Below are 24,333 nucleotides of genomic sequence, written 5' to 3'. Positions count from 1 at the left end.
AAAAAAAAAAAAGAAAATATATGAAATTTAGTGAATTCTATTAAATTTATATAATGTTATATATGTATATTAATCTTATATATTTTAATGTTAGCATTATTATAAAGTTATATAATGAAATATTTATAAAAATATATATGCATGCATTCTAAAATAAAGTAGATTAATTTATCTTTTTGCTTTTTTTTAAACATTTTTTATTTTAAAATTGTAGGGTAGAGTTAAGGGTTAGGTATACAAATATGCGTCGTTCAGGCACCCTTGTTGATAAGGGGTGTCCCCCCGTCCCCAGACAGATATTGACTACTGTTAATCCCACCTCCCTTCCCCTCCCTGCACCCCCCCCCCATAGTTTCCTGCCACTGTCAATCCTTTTCTTTTAGTATTGCGGTAGTTGTTCAAGGTCCACTTATGAGTGAGAACATGTGATACTCAGATCTTTGTTTCTGTGAGAGATCATTCAGTATTATAAACTCTAGTTCCATCCAGGTTGCTGTGAAATTCATGATTTTGTTCCTTTTTATGACTGTGTAGTATTCCATCGGGTATATATATCACATATTTTAAATTCAGTCCGCTTTTGATAGACAGCATGGTTGCTTCCAGGTTCTTGCTATTGTGAACAATGCTGCAATAAACATACGTGTGCAGGTATCTTTTTTATAGTTCTTCAGGGTATTTTCCCAGTAGGGGGATTGCGGGGTCATATGGGAGGTCAATATTTAGAGCTTTTAGGAATTGCCACACTGCTTTCCACCTTTTTGCTAACTAATAAAAATATTATGGAATAAAGAAATGCTAAAAAGTACCTTTAGTTAATTTCGTAATAATTTTTTTTTTTTTTTAGTCAAAGTCTCACTTTGTTGCCCAGGCTGGAATGCAGTGGCACCATCATGGTGGCTACTGCAGCCTTGATAACCTAGTCCCAGGCAGTTCCTCTGCCTCAGCCTTTCAAGTAGCTGGGACCACAGGTGTGCTTCATAGCTTCTTAGCCTCCTTTGCTGTGAGTTTCTCAGACATTCCTCCTATTTGATAACCTTGACAATTTTAAGGAATACTACTAAGATACTTGGAAAAATACCCCTCAACTTCTTTTTCTGATGTCTTTCTGATAAAGTAGAGATTAGGAGTTTCAGAGAGAAAGACTACAGAAGTAAAGTACCATTTTTATTCAATCATATAAGGAGTCCATATTATTACCATGATCATCACTGCTGCTATTTATTTTGATTACTTGATTGAGGTAGTGGTGTCTGGTCTTCACAGTAAAGTAACTCTATCCCTCTTTTCTTTCTAATGTACTATTAATAAAGCAGTTTCTATGTTTATCCCACATTTAAGCATGCTTCAGGAGTGAAAAAATTCTTGAGAACAGAGAAGTTACATTAATTATTAGAAATTGTTTTGCATAGATTTCCTTTTTCTTATTTATCTGTTTGTTTACCACATCATTTGTTTATATACATATGGATTCACAGATGTTCATTTTATTTTTAGATTATACTCCAATACAACTTTATCTTATTACTCAAGTTTTTACAGCATTGGCCATTGGGAGCTTTTTTGCAGTCACAGCTTGCACCTGTGATACTATGACATGCCATCATTGATTTATTTTTTTAGAACTTTTGTAATATGGGGCATTACATTATGCTCCCGATACATCTTGTATGTTTCCTTCCCCCATTCTAGCGTCAACCATTTCTCCAAACACTCCTACTTTCTTTTATTGGAGAGTGTTATTTAAAAACAAAATCTAGGTGCTAGATGTACTAATTGCAACTGGGCAGTCATTGTGTCTAGTCGCTTACAGTTGACAGAAGAAGAAAATATCTATGTGTATAACAAACAAGTTTTGTACCTACAACTATAAATATTTCTATAGCTAACCATTTGTATTTATGATGAGATAAACATGAGATCATTTTGACGTTTTGAACTCTAATGTATTACTATCTAGATTATTCTATTCACCACTTGCTAATTTGTAAGCCTTCGCCACCAAAGGGAAAAAACTCAGTTCCCAGAATTCAACATTTACTTAGCTGTTCAGTTCTAGTATTCATGTATAGTAGTATCAGAATGTTTAACCTGCATACTCCAGATAAATACATTATCAACTAGAGTACATTTCTAAATAGACAATTTGTCATGTGTGAACAAAACCAGCATTATTCTTTACTTCTCAATATGTACACTTCTGATTTTCTTTTCTTATTGCACAAGCAAGAACTTTCAGTAAAATATTGGATAGAAGTTATGAAAAATATAGTACTTGCGTTGTTTCTAATTTTACTGAGAAAGTGTTCAGGGCCTAATTATTAATATAATAGTAGTTATATATTTTTATGATCATTACAGAGTCAAGAAATTTTCCACTTTTATTCCTAGTTTACTTTGAGTTTTCATCATGAATAGGCTTGGATTGGGCAAATTGTTTTTCTATATAAATTGACATGATCATTAGATTTTTCTTCTTTGTCTCATTGATATTGTAGTTTGCAAATATTTTTAAAATTAAACCAGTCTTGTACTCCTATTGGGTCATAATTTAAGTATTTGGAAGAATTTACCAGTAAAATCAACTGGGTCAGTTACTTTCTTTTAGAATAATTTTAACTATTGAATCAATTCTTTAATAGACACAGGGCTATTCTGGTAAATTATTCTTGTTTTATGAGTTCTGGTAGTTTGTGTCATTGTAGGTATTGGTTCACTTTAAATAAATTACCAAATTCGAGCATAGATATGTTTATAGTGTTCTTTTTCTCATTTTAATGTCTGTAGGGTCATTAGTGATTACTTCTTTTCTTTTGTAATATTCATAATTTTTGCCTTTTTAAAAAGTCTGTCTAGAGGTATATAAATTTTCTTAATTTTTTTATTTTATTATAAAGAGGTGGGGCACAAATCAGGATTAGCTACATAAGTACACTTCATGCTGATGAGGTTTGGGCCTCCAACTGGTTCTCACTTCCCTTGGTTTGGGACCAGGTACTCTTTGTGTTGTTACATGCCCCGCTAGCTTCCCTGGTAATGTCCAGTGATGACCAATTTCTCCCTTTTGCTAATGTGACTAATGTTCTGTTCCCACTTTTGAGTGAGAACATGCAGTATTTGTTTCTGTGATAGATCACTAATATGATAGTCTCCAACTCTATCCAATTTGCTAAGTCCATGATTTTGTTTTTCTTTATGGTTGCATAATATTCCATTGTGTACATGTACCATATTTTCTTTATCCAGTCCACTTTTGAAGGGCAGTAGAGTTGGTTCCATGTTTTTTAATATTGCGAATAGCACTGCTATAATCATGTATGTGCAGGTGAGTTTTTTGTAAAACAACCTATGTTCCTTTGGGTATATTCCCAGGAGAGGGATTGCTGGATGGTAAAGCTAAGATAGGGAAATGGGACCTCATCAAACAAGCATTTGCACTGCAAAAGAAACCATCCAGAGAGGGGGCAGACAGATCACAAAGGGAAAAAAATGTTTGCTAACTATGTTTCTGAAAAAGGTCTAACATTCAGGATCTGTGAGGAACTCAAACGAGCTGATAGGAAAAAAATAAACAAATAACCCTATTAAAAAGCGGGCAAAACTATGAGTAGACACTTTTCAAAAGAAGACATACAAGCAGACAGCAGACATATGAAAAAATGCTGAGTCTCACTAATCATCAGAGAAATGCAAATCAAAACCACAATGAGATACCACTTAACTCCGGTAAGAATGACCATCATTAATAAATCAAAAAACAATAGATGCTGGTAAGGATTCAGAGAAAAGTACACACCTCTATACTGTTGGTGGAAGTGCAAGTTAGTTCAAACTCTATGGAAAGCAATGTGGCATTTCCCAAAATAATTAATTTAGTTTAAGACCCAGCTTTGCCTTCTTTCTGCACACATGAGAAATTTAATTTAATATTTGTCCAAATTTTAATGTTGCAAGAATAAAAAAGATGACTTCAAACTCTTTATATATCAGAGTTGAAGCAAGAAATACTTTAATAGTTTTGATTTTTAAAATAGCTCCAATACACTTATTTCTTAATTTTTTTCCAAAATTATGAAAGACATTTGACATTCAAGTAATCTATTGGATTTTATTAAAAAATGGAAAAACTGAATTCCATTCTTTTTAGAGAAGTTTATCTTTCCTGAAATGATAACAATTGTTTTTCATAAGTTCATTTACAAACTGAATAAACTTATCCAAGGTCCTAAAGGTAAAATGAAGCTAGCGTAATATAACTTTCTGCTGATAGAATGTCTTTGAGATGATGATGATGATGATTTTTGTGGGAAAGCAGGATTTATTGAAAGAACAGAAAAGCTCTGAGAGTGAGAGGGGACCCAAGGAGATTGTCCAAATATTCAATTTCTGACATAGTTTGGGTGTTTTGATACCTTCCTAAAAATTTGTAGAAGTCTGCTATATTATGAGAAGATTTGATCGCTGAAGAACAAACAACAGAGATCTAAGTATTTAACAATGAATATAAAAGAAACCAAATTGAATCTCTTGATTTTTCTACCATGGAGTGGGGTAAATTAAAATAAAACTTTATTTTATTAAAACAAAATCAGCAACTGTTGGACATTTGGGTAAATAAAACAGGTATGTCTCTCCACTTGTATTCTTACCCCAAGTAGTCTCAACGGCAACTGAGAAAGAGCACCAAACGATTGGAAAATAAAAGCTTAGAATGATAATATGCTTTCTCTCTTGTTTACTTGTAAATCATTCTTGATTTCCAGGATTCTGGAAATGGCCAAATTTACAAAATGCTGATAGGATAAAAAGTTGACAATTTATCATAAGAATACTTGAGTGTTAATTCAGTCCATCCACATCATGGAATGTATTCTAAAAGAGTAGGTGTAAATCTGTACAAAAGATTTAACTATAATAACAATATTAAACATTTGTCTAAAAAATAAAAAAAATAGAAAAATCATATATGTGCAAGACTAGATAACACTACTGTACTTCCTTATCCAACTAATAGGTATAGTTTTGTAATAAATATTCCAATCATTCAGAATTATATGGCATGAGAATGACACATTTCATGACTTCTTCAATATTTGTAATGTTTTGCTATATGTCTTACAAAGAAATCACTGTATTCACAAATATTAATATTTTTAAATGTGTTTACAATTGTGTTTGAACAGTGACCGTGTTGTTTAAATGATTTAAATAATTTGATGGGCTATTGCATAGAATTGCTTTTTTTTTCTCTTTTAGCCATACATCTAGAGATTTTCTGTTGCTATATGTCAATTTATCTAGTCAAGAATTGTCTTTATTTATTTAACTCTTTTCTTATTTCTGGTAGTTGATGGAAGATTTTATTTGTGAACATATTCGTGAATGGCAAATATCTCCCCTGTTCTCCGTGTAAATATCATTCTCATAGACTAGCCTACCCTATTCTGCTTTATTTTTCTTTTCTCTTCTTTTTTTTAATTACAAAGATGTGGGTACAATTCAGGGTTAGGTATACAAATGTTGATTATTCAGGTACCCTTTTTGATGAAATATGCGTCTCCCTCCCGTAGCAGTTTCCCTTAACTGCCAATCCCACCCCACTCCCCTGACAGTTTCCCACTACTGCCAATCCCTTTCCTATAGTATTAAAATTGTTCAAGTTCTGCTTATTAGTGAGAACATATGGTACTCTGTTCTTTGTTTCCGTGATAGATTACTGAGTATGATCAACTCTAAATCCATCCAAGTTGTTGCAAAGTCCATGTGTTCTTCTTTATGACTATATAAAATTCCATTGTGTATATGTACCACATTTTTTAATCCAGTTCAGTTTTGATGGACAACATGGTTGGTTCCATGTTTTTGCTGTTGTGAATAGAGCTTATTAGGAATTTACGCCATATTAAGTACATATTTATATTCTCATTCCTGTTGTGTCATGATGACTGTAGTTAAAAAGTGCTTATATTCTTTTACAACTACTTTCTGAATTGAGTGCTTTCTGAATTAATCCTTCTCACATTCAGCAGTTCAGCTTGTAGATTTACAAGGTTCTGGAAATGGCAATTTATTTATAAGGCAACCAAGGCTCAGAGTGGCCAAGTGACATACCCAACATTACACAGCCAGTAAGTAGCACAGCTGGGTTTGATGTCAAAGATGTTAAGCTCTCTCTTCTGCCTAGTGTACCAGTATTTGGTATTCACCATTTTACTATCAGTTTTTAGAATATTAACTAATATATTTGATTTTTAAGAACTCTTTCTTGTAGAAAATAATAAATTATGAATGTTTATACATTTGCCTGACATAGTAAAAATTAATCTTTACAGATATTTTTGTCCTTATATATTATAAAAGTAGTCTCATATAATTTCCTCATATATTTTGACATTTTAAATATTTATATCTTTTAAAAATACTTTTCCATTTAGCTTTTTTAACTTTCTGAAAACTGTGTCTCCAATGTGAAGAAAATTAAAATCTAACTTTACCTCCAAAAGGATTGTCAATTGTCTAATGTCATTTATTGACTGCACTACCTTCCAATTTTATTTGAAATGAGCTCTAGTATGTACAAAGTAGTTCTCTCATTATAGATTCTATTCATTTCCTTGACTTGCCTATCTGTGCAAAAAGAGTACATAGCTTTAGTTGATACAAATTATTTATTTTGTAGTTACAGTACATGACATTTATTACAAATGAACTGTAATACATGTATTACAAATAGTGTTCTTCATATTTTATACATTATTAGACACACGCATACCTATTCATTTTAACTGTTTAAACATGTCTTAAAATTTTGGAGTTTGTAAAAATATTTGAGATATTATGGTAAAAAAATGAGCTTGAGATAGTTTAGCTGTTTGTTTATTTTAGGAGTGCAGACCCAAAATAATCATACTCCTCGGTCATGGCACCTTATCATCAAAAACCCACAAGTGTGGAGGCTGCTTTATTCTTCTGTCTGCTTAACTCTTTGTTTTCCTTTCCCTTCTCCTTTATCTTTTTTCCCTTTTTTCAAAAACACTTTCTTAAGCATACGTTCTCATAAATCTCAAATGTATCCTGCCACTCTACCTTTTAAGCATATAGCATAGTTTTGCTTTTGCTTTAAAGTTAAAAATCATATTGCAGCTTTTTTTTTTTTTTTTTTTTTTTTTTTTTTTTTTGAGTTGGAGTCTCACTCTGTCACCCAGGCTGGAGGGCAGTGGCACACACACGGCCACTGCAGCCTCCACCTGCTGGGCTCAGGCAATCTTTCCACCTTAGCCGTCCAAGAAGCCAGAACTACAGACGCGTGTTACCATGCCCAGCTTATTTATTTATTTATTTTTGATTTATTGTAAAGACGAGTTCTCACCAAGTTGCTGAGGTTGGTTTTAACCCCTGAGCTCGGGAAGTGCTCTCACCTCAGTCTCCCAAAGTGCTGTGATTACAAGTTTGAGCCACCGAGCTTGACGTATTTTTAATTGATTTACTTTTTTTTTTTTTTCCAGGTAACACAATTTATTTTTGATTTATTTATTTTTAAATCTCCATCTTTCTTTTTTTAATGTTTTAATTTTAAAATTGTAGGGTATAATTCAGGGTTAGGTGTACAAATATTCATGGTGCAGGTACCCTTGTTGATGTGGTGTGTCCCCCCCCTTCCCCAGGCAGTTTCCAACTACAGCTACTCCCACCTCCCCGCCTCCCCACACCCCCGCAGTTTCCCATTACTGTCATTCTTTTTCTTATGGTATTGCGATCGTTCACTTTTTTTTTTTTTTGAGTTGGAGTCTCACTCTGTCGCCCAGACTGGAGTGCAGTGGCCGCTCCCGGCCACCGCAGCCTCGCCTGCTGGGCTCCGGCGATCCTTCCTTCTCAGCCTTCCGAGTAGCCGGAATTACAGGCATGCGCTCCCACGCCCAGCTGATTTTTTGATTTATTGTGGAGATGAGGTCTCGCTGCCCAGGCGGGTCTCGAACCCGCGGGCTCAGGCAATCCACTCACCTCAGCCTCCCAAAGGCGCGGGATTACAGGCTGAGCCACCGAGCCCGACTGGATCGTTCACTTTTTAAACATATTTCAAAGTTTTTCCTGTTTAATTTAATTATTCATGTCTTCTAAATGCTATAGAGTATTTTCTCCATTGTGAGCATTTACTTACTTTATTTTTTTTGCTTGTCTATTCATGTAGTAAGGAATACCAGGTTGTAGTCACTAGGCAGTGTGTGGCTGTAGTGCTGTGCCTCCCACATTTCATTTCCAAGCAGAAAGGTGGAATAAAATTCAGAGTAGGAATATAATGTCAGTGGCTATAAAATATTTAACTAGTTGAGTTCCATGAGATCGCTCTTTAGGATGGCCAGGCAAGTTAATCCCTCCATCATCAGAGAAATGTTCATTCTTACTTTTGACATGCTATTTTTGCTTTTTGATGGTATTTTGATGGTATTGTGAATTTCATTTATCTGCATATTGAAGTTTACCATTTTATGGGTATACTAATACTCCAGTTTTCTAATGTTTATCATTATTATTATTATTATTAATTTAGAGATAGGATCTTACTCTATCACTCAGACTGGATGCAGTAGAATGATTACAGCTAACTGCAACCTTGAGCTCCTGGGTTGAAGTTATCCTCTCGTCTTAGGTTCCCAAGTAGCTAGGACTACAGGTGCCTGCCACCATGTCTGCCTAATTTTGTTTTGTTTTGTGTTCTTTTTGTAGAGACAAGGTTTTGCTATGTTGTCAAGGTTGATCTTGAGTTCCTAACCTCAATCTATCCTCTAGTCTTGGCCTCTCAAAATGTTGAAGACACTGGTGTGAACACTGGCCCTGTAGTTTTCTTTCTAAGAGTAGCGTATTACATTATTTGCCCAATTTTCTATTTTATTTAATGATATGTTTTAATTTCTAAACTTCAAAAAATGGCATTATCCCTTCCAAGACTACTAGTCATCTGCCCATTATGTCTATGTTGTGATTCCCTATTCCAAAATCTTTCTATCTTAAATTATTTTTTCTCTTTTTTGTTAATATTATTTTGATTATCTATTTAAGGAAGCCTTCTACAATTTGGTCATAGTTAAATTTTATAGAATTTTCTCCCATGACAAAGACCTTTATTAGCTCTTTCTGATTTCACTTTTAATCATTTGAATTAGATACATGCCACTTCAGATACAATGTAAAAGAGCTAACACTTTTCTCCAAACTAAAAGGAATTAAAAATCCTAACACTAATTTATACACTAAGGTGTCCGGCCTTTTGGATCCTCTGGGCTACATCAAGGAACATTTTGTCTTCCCTAGACTGCATCAAGTAAAGAGGAATTGTCTTGGGCTGAACACAAATTATGTAATATAGTTAGTGTATAAACATAAAAAGACTCCTTTTTAAATATTTTCATTAAAAAGTTTAGAAAAATGAGAACAACATAAAACTAGTGGAAAATTTGACATTATTTTTGTGAAACTATCAATGTCTGGTTTGATGGAAGTGGTGACAATTCTTAGTGAGTTCTCAAGGTACTCATTTGAAATGTTTGTCCAAATTTTGCTCTTAGTATGCTTCGTAATTGAAAACAGCTGTTAACAAATGGATGTGCTGTCAAAGAGTAATGTCACGAATAATGCGTGATTGTGAACTTCAAAACTACACATAGGGTCATGAAGAAAATAGATGCTAAAGAACACATGTTGTTAAAGGGTTTTGTGGAGCCACATGCAATACTGGCTGTCTTGGGCCACATGCAGCCCACGGGCCATAGGTAGGACACGCCTGTTTTAAACAATCCATCCTTCCTGCAGTAATCTCTATTCCATAGCCATCTCTATAATAAACTAACCTTCGTGGTAAAAGTAAGATATCTATTGTGTTTCATTGAAATAGTTCCCTTCTACTAGGATATTTTGCATCATGACTATTTTAAATTATATCCTACTATCTACAATGAGAGTCTTCCTTGTGTGTAGTTCTTTTACAAAGTTTTTCTGGCTTTCCGTGGATTTCAATTTTATTCTCCCATACTTTCAGAATTAGATTGTGAAATTTCCAACCAAAAATCGCTGTCATTTTGATTAGCTTTGTTTCTATTAATATGAGACCTAACATATGTTAAATTGCATGTCTCCCTATGAAGATCTCATTCATTAAATTCTCTTCATAAAGGTCATGTTCAGTCTTTGTCATATAAAAAAGCAAGTAATTTAGTGCTTTTGGTGCTTATGTAATGGCATTTTATTTTATATTTTCTAATTGGTTTTCCTGATATGTAGAAAAACAATTAAATTTTTTATATTGACCATGTAAAATTGCTGAGAGCACTTTAAAGTTTTTTTATCATGTGTATATAAATCCTCTTTGATTTAACATAGTCATGCTTCACAGAAACAGAACCAGCATAAGAGATAGATTAGATAAGTAGACAGATGGATATCTATACAAATATTTATAGCTTTATAATACATATTAATATAATACATAAAATGTATGTGTCATTAATATACAGTGTCATACCATATCTTCATATACATACACACACATAGATGAAGATAGGAATTGTTTTACTTAATTGGAGATTGGAAAGCAAAGAACTGAATATCACATGTTCTCACTCATAAGTGGCCCTTGAACAATTATCACAATACTATTTAAAAATAGAATTGCAGTAGCGGGAAGCTGCCAGGAGGAAGGTGGGGAAGTGAGATTGGCAATAGTGGGAATCTGCCTAGTGGGGACACACCTTATCAACAAGGGTACCTGCATAATGAACATTTGTATACCTAACCCTAAATTGTACCCTCCGTCTTTAAAATAAAAAAATTTTTAAAATTTAAAAAGAAAACTCTGAAATCCATAGAGAAGGTTGGACTATCAGGCAGAAATTCTATGCTGAAGTCTTGAGGCAGAATATTTTCTTTCCTGGAAAATCTCAATTTTTGCTGTTAAAGCTTTCAACTAATTGAATGCAGCTTACTCACATTATCCATTAATTTACTTAAAGTGAACTGATTGTATATGTTAGTCACCTGTACAAAATACCTCTATAGCTACATTTAGATTAGCATTTGACTGAACAACCAGACACCATAGCCTAGCCAAGTTGACAAATAAAATTAACATGCTCCTTACAAATTATTTTTTAAAATACTTTCCCTCAACCAGGCATAGTGGCTCACACCTGTTATCTCAGCACTTTGGGAGACTGAAGTGGGAGAATTGCTTGAACCCAGAAGAGTCAGACCAACCTAGGCAACAGAGCAAGACTTTGTCTCTATAGAAAATCAATTAGTCAGGTTTGATGCTGTGAGTCTGTGGTCCCAGCTACTTGGGTGACTGAAGCAGAAGGATCGCTTGAACTGACGGTTGAAGCTGCGGTGAGCCATGATCGTGCTTCTGTTTCCTATATAGTTTATGTGCTCAACTTTCCAGTTGCTCAAAAATAATTTTAAACATTAGTGGTAGAAGAAGGCACTCTTGACCTTATAATCTTTCATAAGAAGTGTTTTGAGTTTCCTCACTGACTGATGCGTACTCTTATTTATTATTTCTTCTTATTCTTTCTTATACTGTGCTTATATTCAATATCAAAATAAGAAGCTCTTGTTTCTTATTTCCTAATAACTTATTTACATTTTTAATTTTTGAGCTTTATAAAATTGTTTTTCTTAGTCTATTAGCATTTTCTTCAAAATATTGTAATGACATTTTCTCCATTAAATCTACTTAAGCACAATGAATAATATTTAATACACTTTGTAACAAAATGGCTAATTATAATAGGATCATCACACTCTGTTTATGAGGGTTTTTAAAAAATAATTATTATCCTGTATGCTTTGTAGAACTTTATTAAAAAATATACATTGGATTCATATGTTGAGTTGAACAAAATTGCCCACAGTTTCTACTCCCTAGATATATTTGTAAGAGAGAGACATTATTTGCTTAGAATTTGCTAGAACTTGCCTCTAAACTGCTTGCACCTGAGTCTTTTGTCACAGTGGAGGGTGGTGATTAGCTCCTATCGCAAGTTCTCTGATGTTTATTATAGTATTCAAAGTAGGTTTTATTACCATTTAGCTTATTATTCAGGACATTTATCAATTTTAGTTAAAATTTTTATATTTTGTCATTTAAAGTTTGCAGTCTCTACTGCTGCTTTTTAAAGCTATGAAACAGATTTTATTTCACACATTCTTTTTACTTGATTTTTTCTTTTTCCCTTTTTTCTTAATTAATTTTGTTCGGATTTCATGTATCATAATAATCTTTTCAAAAATGCTTTTAAATTGTGTGCTATCTTTTCTATTTTTAATTTAGTTTAATTTACTTATTTTCTTGTATTTAGTATCTTAGCTTTCTTAGATCACTGGGTTTATATTTTTGGTTATTTTGTTAACCTCTCACTACCAAGGTTTTACCCATTTTTGGTGGTCTTTTCAATTTTTTGAAAAAATTGCAGTACACAAAACCTCACTAAATACTACTTTAGCTCAAGTAGCATGCAGAGTATTCCCAATTACAAGAAAATTACTATTTTCTTGTGAACCAATTATTGTTTACAAATATGTCAATTTTTTTTCAGTTTTTTTATTCACATTTTTGTAATGTATTTTAACATTTGGGTTATTGCTGAAGAACTTAGTGTGCATAATGTTCATTCTCAATAACTTATTTAGATGTCCCTTACAACCTATCACATAGTCAGTTTGAGGGATAATTATCAGCTCTAAGATTACTTTAATTTTGCTAAATCTATGATCAATGGTTTTTTAATGCCACCTTACTGGACCTATAAGCAGAAAGGAGAACTCCCCCTCCTTGAAGTACTGCCTTTGCTTGGCTTACAGTGTACCCCACTGTCCTGGTTTTTCTCTGTTCTCAGTGACAACTTTTCTCAGTCTACTTTGCTGGTCCTAAAACCTCTAACTCCACATGTTGTAGTGAGTTTGGATTTAGTTAGTGCTTTCTTTTTCTTTCCTTGTTTCCTTCCCTTCCCTTCCCTCCTTCACTTCTCTTTCTTTCTCTCCTCTTCCTTTTTCTCCTTCTTTCCTCCTTCTCTCTCTCTTTCTTCTTCCTTTTTCTCCTTACCAGTTAAATCATAATTATCTAAGATTTTAATTAAACTTATAAATTCAGTTTTGAACCTCTCCCAAGTTGGCACATTCAAATTCAGTTGTGTACTCTTCACCTCTGATTAGATATCTTATAAGCACCTAAATGTTATCAAATCCAAAGCTTAAGTGCTGATATTCTGTCCTATATCTCTTGCTCCTTTATAGTATCACCCATCTTAACAAACGGGAATTCGATTTCCATACCAGTTCAGACCAAAATATTATTGTCATCTTTAATTCCTTTATTTATTTATTTATTTTTGGAATACAGTTGTAACAAATACGGCTAGCTCAATTTTCAAAATGAATCCAGAAACAGACCACTACTACTATTACTACTTTTGTAGCTATCATATTATGCAAAACATTATCATTTCTCACCTGGATTATTGTAATAGTTTTCAAATTAGTCACCTAATTTCTGTCTTTGTCTCTTCTGCTATCTTCTTTTTTCTTTTTAATTTTGAAGATGTGTGGTACAATCTTCAGGGTTAGGAATACAAATGTTCACTATGCAGGTATCCTTGTTGATTAGGTATGCCCCCACATCCCCCGGCAGATTCCCACTACTGCCAATTCTTTTCTTATAGTATTATGATAATTGTTCAAGGTTTGCTTATGAGTGAGAATATGTGGTACTCAGTTCTTTTTTTCTGTGAGAGATTACTCAGTATTATAGACTCTAAGTCCATTCCAGTTGCTGCAAAATTCATAATTTTGTCCTTCTTTATGACTGTGTAACATTCCATTGTGTATATGTATCACATTTTTTTATCCAGTCCTCTTTCAATGGACAGCATGGTTGGTCCCATGTTTTTGCTATGCAAAGAATGCTGCAACAAACATTTGTGTGCAGGTATCTTTTGCATAGTGATTTGAGTTCCTCAGGTATATTTCCAACAGGGGGATTGCAGTGTCATATGGAAGGTTGATCTTTAGACCTTTTAGGAATCACCAGTTTTCCACAGAGGTTGTCCTAGTTTACACTCTATCATCAGTGTGGAAGTATTCCCTTTCCCCTGCATCCTCTGCAGTATCTGTTGTTTTTTGAGTTATTGATGATGGCCATCCTAACTGGTGTTAGGTGGTACCTCAGTGTAATTGTAGTAGGAATTTCTTTGATCATTAGTGAGGCTGAGCATTTTTTCATGAATCTGTTGACTGTTCAAATGTCTTCTTTTGAGAAGTGTCTATCCGTATCTTTTGCTCACTTGGTAATGGGGCTGTTTTTGTTTTTGTTTTCTTTTTGGCATGTTTGAGTTTCTTGTCGATCCTAGTTGTTAGGTCTTTGTCAGATATACATTTGGCAAATATTTTTTCCCAGTCCGTAGACTGTCTCCCCACTCTTTTGATGGTTTCTTTGGTTTTGCAGAAGCTTGTCAGTTTGATGAGGTCCCACTTTTCTTTCTTATCTCTTATGGCATGGGCACTTGGGGTTTTGATCATGAATTAGTTACCAGTTCTAATTTCTATTAGGATGTCTTCCACATTTTCTAAGGTTCTTATAGTTTGAGGTTTACTTTTAGGTCTTAGATCCATTTAGAGTTGACTTTTGTGTATGGTGATAGGTAGGGGTCTTGTTTTAATCTTCTCCATGCGGTCAGTCAGTTTTCCCAGAACCATTTACTGAACATGTTCTCCACTCCCCAGTGGTTGTTGATGGAGGTTTTGTCTAAAATGAGTTGGTTGTGAAATTGAAGTTTTACTTCCGTATACTCTACCCTGTTTCAATTGGTCTATATGTCTGTGTTTGTACCAATACCAGGCTGTTTTGATTATTGTAGCTTTATAATAAACTTTAAAGTCTGGGAGTACAACACCTCCTGCTTTATTATTTTATTATTATTTCTTTATTTGTTGCTGAAGATTGTTTTGGCTATCCGTGGCTGTTTGTTTCCATATGAATTCCCATATTGTCTTTTCCAGGACTGAGAAGAATGATGTTGCTAATTTAATGTGTATTGTGTTAAATCTGTAGATTGCCTTGGGTAGGATGGACATCTTAACAATGTTAACTCTTCCAATCCATGAGCATGGATTTCCATTTCTTTGTGTCATCTTTGATTTCCTTGTGCAGTGTTTTGTAGTTTTTGTTGTACAGTTCTTTCACTTCTCTGGTTAGGAAGATGCCAAAATATGTATTTATTCATTCATTCATTCATTCATTTATTTATTATTTTATTTTTATTTTTTAGTTGGAGTCTCACTCTGTCACCCAGACTGGAGTGCAGTGGCCACTCCCAGCCACCGCAGCCTCGACCTGCTGGACTCCAGCTATCCTTCCGCCTCAGTCTTCCAAGTAACGGGAACTACAGGCATGCGCTACCACGCCCAGCTAATTTTTGATTTATTGTAGAGATGAGGTCTTGTCAAGTTGCCCAGGTGGGTCTCGAACCCACAGGCTCAGGCAATCCACCCACCTCAGCCTTCCAAAGCGCGGGATTACAGGCTGAGCCTCCAAGCCGGGCCTATTTATTTTATTTCATTTTTTATTTGGAGTCTCACTTTGTCACTTAGCCTGGAGTGCTGTGGCATACTCACAGCCACCTCATTGTCAAGCTTCTGGGCTCTGGCGGTTCTTCCACCTCAGCCTTCCAAGTAGCTGGAACTACAAGCATGCACTACCATACCCAGCTAATTTTTTGATTTATTGTAGAGGCTAGATATCACCAGTTTGCCTAGGCAGGTCTCAAACCTGTGGGCTCAGGCAATCCACTTGCGTCAGCCTCCCAAAGTGCTTGGATTATAGGCTGAGCCACTGATTCTGGCCTTTGTGTCTATTGTGAATGGACCTGTACTTTTTATTTGGGTTTCTGTCTGTTTATTGTTGGTGTACAGGAACAACTGTCTTTTGCACATTTATTTTATACCCTTAGATTTGCCAAAGTCCATTGTCAGTGAAGGAGGTTTTTGACAGATTCTCTTGGGTTTTTGAGGTATAGAATCATGTCATCTTCAGAGAGGAATAACTTGACTTCCTCTTTTCCTTTTTGGATACCCCTGAATTCTTTCTCTTGTTTGAATGCTCTAGCTAAGATTTCCAATACTGTGTGAACAGAAGGGGTGAGAGTAGGCATCCTTGCCTTGTTCTGATTTTCAGGGGAAATGGTTCCAATTTTTATTTGTTTAGCATGTGTGGTCTATGGGTTTCTCATAGATGACTCCTACTATTTTGAGCTATATTCCTTCTATACCTAGATGTTCAAGGGTTTTTATCAGAAGGGATACTGGATTTTACCAAAAGATTTTTCTGCATATAATGATATAATCATGTGCTTTTTGTTTTTACATCAATTGATGAATTTGATTGTGTTTATGGTCTTGCTGATGTTGAACTAACCCTGCATACTGGAGATGCAACCTACTTGGTCATGGTGGATAATTTTTGATATGTATGTTGGATCCAGTTTGCTAGAATCTTGAGAATTTTAGCATCTATGTTCATCAAGGATATCAGCCTATAGTTTTCTTTCTTTGTTGGATCTTTACTCTGTTTGCATATCAATGTGATGTTAGCTTCATAAAATGACTTGGGGGAGAGTTCCATCTTTCCCGATTGCCTGGAGTACTTTTAATAGGATTGGCATTAGCTCCTCCTTGTATGTTTTGTAGAATTCTGCTGGAAAGCCATCTGTCCCAGGACTTTTTTTTTTTTTTTTTTTGGTAGGTAGTTTTCTTATGATATAGTCAATTTCCTGGGTTTTATTGGTCTATTTAGTGTCTCAATTTCTTCTTGTTTCAACCAGGGGAAGTCATGTGATGTCAAAGAGTTTTACATTTCATTTAGGTTTTCAAGTTTGTTTCAATTATAAGTGTACATAGTAATCTCTGATAATCTTTTGTATTTCTTTGGGATCAGTTGTGACTTGACCTTTTGCATTTCTGATTGTGTTTATTTGGGCTTTCTCTCTCTTTTTCTTGGTCAGTCTAGCTAGAGGTCCATCAATCTTGTTTATCCTTTCAAAGACCATAATTTCATTGTTTTTTGTATTATATTTTTGTCACCTATGTCCCAAATTTGTGCTTTATTTTGGTGATCTGGATTCTTCTGCTGAAGTTAGAGCTTCGTGGTCTTGCTTTTCTAGCTTCCTTAGGTGAATTGTTAGGCTGTTAACTTGTGACCTTTCCATTTTCTTCATGTGTGTTTGCAGGGATATAAATTCCCCTCTTAGAACTGTTTTCATGGCATCCCAGAGATTTTGCTAAGATGTTTCTTTGTTTTCATTTGTTTCCAGGAATCTCTTAATTTCTGTTTTGATTTCTGTGTTGATCCAGGAGTTGTTCAGCACCATGCTGTTTAGTGTCCATGTCTTTGTGAGTTTGGGAGGAACTTTGCTGTTGTTGGTATTTATTTTTATTTCACTGTGGTTTGAGAAAGTATATGACAGTATTTCAGTCTTATGGAATTTGTTTATGCTTGATTGGTGGTGAAGGATGTGGTCAGTCTTAGAGTACATTTCATTTGATGATGAGGAGAATGCATATTCCATGGTTGTTGGGTGGAGTGTTCTGTAGGTATCAATTAAGTCCATTTGGTCAAGCGTCAGGTTGACGTTCAGCTCTCCTTGTTGATTTTTTGTTTTGACGTTCTGTCTAACGTTGTAAGTTGTTTATTTAAGTCTCCAGCTAAGATAGTGTTAGAGTCAATATATTTTTTTTAGCTTACCTAAAAGCTGTTTTTTGAAAATTGGTGCTCCTATGTTGGGTACATATATGTTTAGGATGGATATTTCTTGTTGATGGATTGACCATTTTATCATTATGTATTGAACTTCTGTATCTTTTTAAAATTTTTGACAGCTTAAAGGGTATTTTGTCTGATATTAAGACTGCAACTCTTATTTTCTTTTGTGTTCCACTCTCCTGAAAATTTGATTTCCATCCTCTTGAGTCTGTGAGTGTCCTTTCTGGTGACATCATTATATTTGCATCATTATATTTTATCCAATTTGCCATGGTATGTCTTTTCAGTGATGCATTTAATCCATTCACATTCAGTCTAATTATTGAGATGTGAGAGTTTATTTCTGTCATGAGGTTCTTACAGAATTTGTTGTTTTGCTGCAGTTTGTTTATTTGTTTATTGTCTTTCTTTTGATTTTTGGTTTATTCATATGTGTTTTTTGCGGGTTCGAGACCCGCCTGGGCAACTTGGCGAGCCCTCATCTCTACAATAAATCAAAAATTAGCCGGGTGTAGTAGCACTTGCCTGTAGTTCCAGCTACTTGGAAGGCTGAGGCAGAAGGATGGCCGGAGCCCAGCAGGTTGAGGCTGCGGGGCCGGGAGCGGCCACTGCCCTCCAGTCTGGGCGACAGAGTGAGACTCCAACTCAAAAAAAAAATGTGTGTTTTCAATCTTTTTCCTGCATTCTTGGGAAGGATGTTGTTGTTTTTTTGTTTTGTTTTGTCTTTCCTTTCTTTCTTCTGTGTTTAATAATTTCTTAAGTTTTTTTTTGTTCAACTGGTCTGGAGGTCCATACACTCTTAGGGATTGAATGTCTTTGAAGGATTTTAATTCTCCATCACTGATGAAACTTAGCTGAGTAGGTAATTCTTCATTGAAATTGTTTATCTTTGATGATTTTAAAGATTGGACTCCAATCTCTCCTAACTTAATGTATTTCTATAGATAAGTCTACTGCTGCTATTCTAATTGGTCTTCCACGGTAGGTAGTCTGACATTTCTCTCTTGCTGCCTTCAGGAATTTTTCTTTTATACCCACTTTGTGTAAGTGAATTACTATGTGTCTAGGAGTTGTTCTTCTCATTTGTTGTCTTGCAGGGGTTCTCTGAATCTCTGGTGTTTGAATGGTTGCATCTCTGATAAGATGAAGGAAGTTTTCTTTGATAATTTCATGGAATGTTTGTTTCAGCGTGGTCTCTATCTCTCTATCTGCCTCAGAGATTCCAATTAATCTTAGTTTGACCTCAATATAATTGCTCATCTCTTGGAGGCTATGTTCTGTCTTTTTAAAGCTTCTTTTCTATGTTTTTAACAGTTTGGGTTAGTTACATATTTTGGTCCTCAATTCTGAGATTCTTTTTTCTGCTTGGGTAATTCTGCTTTCTATGCTTATATTTTGTTGTTTATTTCATTCACTGTATTCTTTATTGCTGGTATCTCAGTTATCAACTCCTTCATTCTTTCCTCTTGTCTCTCCTCATTTATTCTATTAATATCTTAATATCTGGGTTTGTGGTTTAAGACAAGTCATTCTGGTGGCTCTTCATTGCATGAGTACTGAACTCTGTATTCTTAGTTGTTCTCCCAGGGATCTGTATGAGACCCATATTCTTCCTCTTTCCTCATTTGTGTAAGTTTTCCTCACCCCCTCCTTTCTTTTTAACCTCTTCTTTAATTCTATTGTTCAATGATAGGTAAGATACATTTTACTTCTGTTTGTTCAGTCTCTTATTCTTCCCTATGTAGAATATCTGGCTTTGTTCAGTTTTGAAGTTGGACTGGAGATAGGGACTGTGCTTTTTGCAGTTTTGAGATTTAATTATGGGGGGAGCTGTGATTCAGAACCTATCTTCAGATCCTAGTATCCACTGAAAGTTGTGTGGACCCCTGGAACTACTTCCTACGGCCTTTACAATCTGTCCCTACAGTGGGGGTGTGATTGCCCCCCAACTAATCTGCTGCTGTCAAGTCTTTCACTGAGATTGGATGTGTCTATGCCTGTTCCATCATGAGGGAAGGGGTGTCTTTTTCTCTTGGCAGAGCCAGGCAGGGCAATGCAAGTCTCTCCCTGGTCCCAGAACAGAGAAAATAGCACCGGTTAGTATGTCCTCACTGTCATCAGGGCTGGGTTCCAGATTTTCATGCCCTGCCTTCACCACGGTTCCTGGGGCTTGTGTTAGTAGTCCACTACTGCAGGTGATGGCATGGGCCAGGTGCCAAGTGGTAAGGAGCAGCTATTCTCTGCTGCTTCTTCTCAAGAGACCCCTGAAAGTGGTAGATGATCTTGTGGGCCAGGGGCTCTAATCTCAGGGTGGTGATGAGTTGCAGTTCCTTCTTGAGGAGAGTTCTGGGTGCAAGAACCCAAGTCTCCCCTCAGTTGGACTTTCATTCACCCACTAGCATATACCCACACAAAGAGTCTTTATGAACACTCACTTGTTCAAAGACTCTCATACTTCAATCTCTTCCATTCCCATCTTGTCTCCTTCCCCTTCTTATGCTATAGTCAATGCAGCAGTCCAAATTATCCTATTAAAATATAAATCACTGTACTGCTTAACTCATGTCTCCCTATTACATTCTGAGTTACTTCCCAAATCCTTGACACCTCAGGCCCCACTGTCTTTTCTTCTTCATCACTAGGCTGAAGTACCTGGCATTTAACCCCATTGTACTAAAAATAATGAATAATGTAAGCTTGCTATTTCCTCATTTACTGGAATATTCTTCTTCACCATTTTGCTCCCTAGATTCTTCCAATTCTTTACTTAACTTGACTTCCTCAGTAAGGACATTCCTGTTCATCTTATCTATAATTGTACCCTCCTCTGCCTTACTTTTTTCTTACCACTTGTCATCATATACCATCAATATAATATATATAGTTTATTGTATGTAACATCTTATGTAAGACAACTTATAAGAAGACTATGATTTTTGAAAACTGTGTTATAAACTTTGATATAATAATAAATAATGAATGCAATTCCTGCACCCATTAGATATGTCTTTATCTTTTCATGTTAGGTCATGCTGCACAAGATCTCTCAGGTACGTTTGCTAGTAACCTGTTGGGGTTGATTTCTGGCTTGAACTCACGTAGAAAAGTATGGAGGATGCAGTGTTAGTCAGTCACTTTTCACTTACTCTGTCACAATATTTTGAAGTAACCTTGACTCTCATGGAGTTTCTCATCCCCCTACCCTTGTCACACTGTTCTTTTTGCAATTTGCCAATGTACAAGGTAAAAAAGAAAAAAAAAAACAAAACAGTAGGGAGTTGACCAGAGTCTATCCACTCATTATTATAGGTTTTTCAGTTCTAGGGTCTCCTTTGATTTTCCAAGTTGTGTAGATGAGGCACTGTAATTTTTAACTGAAGCAGTAATTAACTTCCTGGGACAATGTTGGACAACCTACTTCATATACATTGTTTTTGGCATTCTCCTTTTCTAGCTGGCCAATTCTTTAAAGCATAGAGTTTCTTGATACATTTTTAGAACTCCATTTTTATTCTGTAGTTTCTTTGGTTGGTATTTGAACAATCCACATCCCTCTCCTTTTTGTGGCACTTCCAAACTGTGTTCAGAATAGGGAAACTGCAGTTTGTATGACTTGGTCACAGTACATGGAACATGAGGCAAATTGTAAAAACTATAAGTTGGAATATATTGCTGAAACACTGCTAATGGAATTATTGCATTTTAATGAATTTATAAACAGTTACAGATGAAGCTAATAACAGAAAATAATGGCCATTTTACTCATTCCTTACAAGGCTATAATTATTTATTTTGTGTGAGAGAAATAGAGTAAATCCCATAGTTCAATATCCAGTTATATTAATTTACCAGTTTCAGCTTTTAACATTGTTTAAGAATATTTAAAATATTCTGATATTCAAGAGAAGACAAATAAAAAACTTTGTTTACCTCTCTGCTCTTCTGCTTATATATCACCTAACTTTATATCTGTCCCATCAACTAAGACCTCATTCTGCTAGGACAGAAGTAGAACCAATGGAGAATATCACCTGCAGAAATGGCCAAAGAATGCTTTAAACTTTCCAAAATCTCAACATTAAAACACTTGTGTGAGGAGATATTTCATGGCCATTTGAAGTATGAATTTAGGATCAGATCAATGTTACTTCAATTCATAGTTTTGCTTTGGATAACTGAAAAGCATAGACCTACCCTATTCTTAGTACTATCTATTCTTTTAGTTACTATTCTTCTCTGCAAAAACATTATAATACTTCATAAAATATATTTTATGTAAAAATTAAGGTTGGTATTCCTGCAAAAGATTAAGCACAGTGTTTAATATGCAATTATAAATTGTATTAACAATGGTTATTACTGAATTTTTATAATTCTGATATGCAGAAAATATTTTACTTAATTGAATATATAAGGAAATGAATTAAAGTACTGAAGTATCTATATAAGTTTGACATTCTTGGAAGTTACATCATTTAGAATTCAGTTATTTTAAAAAGAGTTGCATTTTCCCTCATATTTTATAATCATTTATTAATATTTAAGAAAATGAGTCCTAACAGATGAAATTCCCATCTTTTAAAAAATATTTGAGATTCACCCAGATTGGTCGAATGCCCAAAACAACCCTTCAAAATTTTATGAAGCCTTTTTTATTCAAACAGTATTCTTACTATAGAGTCATTTATGAAAACCATATATGCACCATAGGCACACATGCATACACACACACACACGCACACGCACACACACACACACACAGTATTATAATGTTTTGCATTGTTACTCATTTTTTCTGAGTCTTTTCTCCAACCTTCTTCACTAGGCAAAAACACATACACACCTCGAGGAACTTTACCCCCATGTTTTCATAGAATTTTATAGCTCTCACTGCTCTCAATCTTTATCAAATTCAGAATTAATTAGTTCTGAATTTGATAATTCATTAGCTCAAATGAAGAGATGAGCTACGTTTCAGAATACATCTTTATACATGCATGTCAATCTATAACAATCAATAGATATGAAGCATATGTCTATTTCACAGTGAAGTGTTTCTGTCTTCATTGCAGTTCTTTATTTTGTATCAGAAACTTGCTCTTCATATTTCTGATCAGATCAAAACTGATGCTATATTAGTCATTTCAGTTCTGTCATTGCATATGTTTAATCCAGAAAAGAAAAAAAAAATACTTCATTATTAAGACAAAAACTATTTGTTGCTATTTTTTGCTTTTAGTAAGTGCAGACAGTTATAGAAGCATAGGTTTTCTGAGATTGCTAGGTGACTGCATATTATAATCCTCTATCATAATCGTATTGCTTTGAATATTTTTATCAGTAATAAACAAAGAAAATCATGTGCCCCTTTTCAAAAAATAAAATATACAAGTGTTGGGAAAGTGGAGAAATGAGAACCCTTGCTCATTGATGGTGGAAATACATAATGGTTCAGATAGTTTATTTGTTTAGAAAACAGTATGTAAGTTCCTCAAAAAATTTTTAAAAAATGATCATATGACCCAGTAATCACTCTTCTGGGTATATAGTATATCTAAAACAACTGAAATCAGGATCTGTATTCCTTTTTTTTTGATTTAGAGTCTTACTCTATAGCCAGATTGGAGTGCAGTGGCCGCTCCTGGCCACCACAGCCTCCACCTGCTGGGCTCCGGCGATCCTTCCACCTCAGCCTTCCGAGTAGCTGGAACTACAGGCATGCATTACCACACCCGGCTAATTTTTTTGATTTATTGTAGAGATGAGGTCTCACCAAGTTGCCCAAGTGGGTCTCGAACCCGCGGGCTCAGGCAATCCACTCACTTCAGCCTCCCAAAGCATGGGATTACAGGCTAAGCCACCAAACCCGACTTGTATTCCCATTTTTATCATAGCACTATTTATAATAGCTAATATGTGGAAACAAACTAATTGATCACTGGTAGATGAATGTTTAAAGAAAATGTGGTATTCAAATTTGGGGAATACTATTCAGGCTTAAAAGGAAGGAAATTCTATGATTTGTAAAACAAAAAGACAATTCTACAATGTGTAATTACATGAATGGGTCCATATGACATTATGTTCAGTGAAACAAACCTTTCACATAATGACAAATACTGCATAATTCCCTAAATGTAGGATATCTTACATAGTCAAATTCATAGAACCAAAGAGTGGAATGATGGTTGCCAAGACAACCATGAGGGGAATGGGATACGGAGTATTACCTACCAATGGGCATAAAGTTTTCATTAAGTAAGATGAGTAGGTTCTGAAGATTTGTTGCACAATATTGGTTCCACAGTCAACAACATTTTATGGTACAATGCAACATTTGTTAAAGAATAGATTTCATGCTGTGTTCTTAACATAATAAAGTATAATTTTAAAAGCATTAAATGTAGGGAATATTTTCATCACAAATTAGGGTAAATTCCATAGTTTGATACTCAATTGTATTAATTTATCAGAAAACTTATTTTCTAAGAATAGTCTATTTTAAAATCATTTATTAAGTCAAAAAATGC

This window comes from Carlito syrichta, unplaced genomic scaffold (genome assembly GCF_000164805.1).
Source record: "Carlito syrichta isolate Samal-C Ts95f unplaced genomic scaffold, Tarsius_syrichta-2.0.1 Scaffold304612, whole genome shotgun sequence".
Lineage (NCBI taxonomy): Eukaryota > Metazoa > Chordata > Mammalia > Primates > Tarsiidae > Carlito > Carlito syrichta.
The sequence above is the reverse complement of the archived record's forward strand: the minus strand, read 5'-3'. Positions refer to the sequence as shown.